Consider the following 2,630-nt stretch of genomic DNA (forward strand, 5'->3'; position numbering starts at 1 on the left):
CTGATCTCCCTTCCTTCCGCCGCGCCCTTAAGACATGGCTATTCCAACAAGCGGGACTGGCCTAGGGCAATTTTTAGAGGGGTTTTAATCATATTTTAATTAGACGATATTTAAATATTTCTTCTTAATTAATTTTAATTCTGTAATTGTTATTTATGTTTTTTAAATCGATTGTCAGCCGCCCTGAGTCCGCAAGGAGGGTGGGATATAAATTTAATAAATAAATAAATAAATAAATAAATAAATAAAGGAGTGGAAGTCATAGCGTTCACCCCACCATCCAGTGAGGAGGTGGAAATTCTGACCAAGAAGGACCTGGCCACGCTTAAAAGTGACAGTGAAGGGGAAGATGACCCATTGGTAAGTGGCACCACCATCCCCATGATCGCTAGGGTCGAGATTACTGTGGCCTCTTCAGGCAGAAAGGGGATCCTAACCGTTTTGTTGGACTCAGGGTGTACTAGGTGTTTGGTGAGCCCCCCATGTAGTGGGAAAGCTAGGAATGCAACTGAATTGAAAAAACTCATAGCTTTTTCCCAGTTAGATGGCTTGATATCAGGTGGGGTGCCTGCTACCTTCCTAACTGAGCCAGTGGAACTGAAGGCGGGGACCCATGTATAGACTATTTGATTTCTCGTGGCCCCTGGGATGACTGAAGCTATGGTCCTAGGGCTAGCATGGTTAAAAAAGTGGAACCCTTCAATTGACTGGGAAAGAAATTGGTGGAGAATGCAAAGGAAATTAAGTGGCCAGGAAGTGGTAGTGAAAGTATTAAGAAGCCGCCATGAGCCTGCAGTTAGAAAAGCAAAAGTGGAAATAGTCAGCAAATCGAAAGAGGGGGTAGCCTTAGAATCACCATTCCCCAGGAAGTACCGTGACTTAGCCGAGTGTCAACGCTGCAAATACTGTATATTCTTGCTTTGACAATATGCAGAACGGTCTGGTATTTTTAGGCTTAATGCAGAGCAGAAGAGAGTGGGGGGAAAGAAAGAGGAAGGAAACCTTTGACCTGCACACTAATTGGATAATGTGATATATATATGACAACAAATTTAGGGAGGCAACATGCTGAGAAATTAATTGTTCAGAGGAAGAGAATTTAGTTCTTAGCATCCCTTCGGTGTGCCGACATGTTGTAACCTAAATAAAAGACATTTAGGAAAACAATGCCTGGAAGTTCTTTGAAGTGTTACATTAGTCGGAACCTGACATCATGCTAAGAACTCAACTCCTTTTAAAACAACCTAGGGTCCCGAACTCCATCCACTGCCTCTAGGCTTGAGACGAGCTGGTAAAGATTTGAGGAAGATCTCATTATGGAGAAAGAAAGATTGCCTGAGGCCAGCCCCCTGGCTGCAACAGTTTCCTGGGGGGGGGAAGCGATAGCCAGCAAGCCGGGGGAGAGAGGAATCTGGTAGATTTCCCAGCTGAGAGCAAAGACTTCAAAAGCAGAATTGGGTGAGTCACTGGAAAGATTTCAAAACCCAGAGGTGAAAACCAGAAATCAATTCCTACAGAGAGAAGCCTACAGCCCTTCCATTGCAGATGTCCCTGCCAGGGACTCCAGCCCTGAAGAGAGGGGGAATCCCAGTCTGAGTCCTCTGCAGCAATGGGGAGATTAGGTTCCCCAGCAGGTGGCTGGTCCATGTCCTCTGAACTTGCCACAGCTAATAAAGGCTTTGCAATGCCTTGGGGTGGTACAGAAGCCAGGAGATCAGCAGCTGGTGGGAGAAAAGCCACAGCAAGGAGATTGGCCACAGCCCCCAAACGTGCAACCCCTGGGCATAAATCTGCAGCCAGGATGGGGCCAACAGCAACTCGGGGGGCCACAAGAGCAGTGGGGAGCCCAGCAACCATTGCACCAACAGCCCCAGTGGGGGCCGCAACAGCCTGTATTGGCACCACCTTTCAGAGCAACCTTCGATGGGGACCCAGAGAACCTGTTTTTTTTTCTGAACCAAGTGCGTTCTCACTTGAATCGCTGGGCCTATCTCTACCCGGAACCAGGTGCCATGGTCGATGTCATTGCGTCCAACCTAGAGGGAGAAGCATCAGAATGGCTGAACAATCTATATAGTGAGCAAGCCCCCGAACTGGGAAATCCCCACCTTTTCCTCCTAGGACTGAAAGAAAGATTTGAGGACCCATCCATAGGCCTCAAAGCAGCAGAACAAATCCACAAAATAAAACAAGCTGGCAGGCCTGCCCTGGAGTACGTGCGAGAGTTCCGCAAGATAGCAGGCCGAATAGAGGGGTGGCCCGAACAATCCCTGATTCAATACTTCGTCGAGGGATTAGACGATCACCTCTCTCAGGCATGCATCTATCGAGAAGTACCTGATCGGCTATAGGAGTGGTACCAGACAGCAGTGAAGCTAGACGTTCGGCTCGCCCGCTATAAGAAGCCTTAGTTAAGAATATGCTTATGAACGATATAGAAATCTTAAGTAATGTAACTGGTTTTGAAATAGTTAAAAAAGTGAAATACTTGGGTGTTGATATTACTGCTTCTAATGCTAAACTGTATATGAATAATTATGATAAGTTATGGAAAAAAGTTCAAAAGGATTTGATGGAATGGAAGAAATTACAATTATCGTTATTGGGAAGAATTGCAACAATAAAAATGA

This window comes from Protobothrops mucrosquamatus, unplaced genomic scaffold (assembly GCF_001527695.2).
Source record: "Protobothrops mucrosquamatus isolate PMUCROS unplaced genomic scaffold, P.Mucros_1.0 scaffold881, whole genome shotgun sequence".
NCBI classification, from domain to species: domain Eukaryota; kingdom Metazoa; phylum Chordata; class Lepidosauria; order Squamata; family Viperidae; genus Protobothrops; species Protobothrops mucrosquamatus.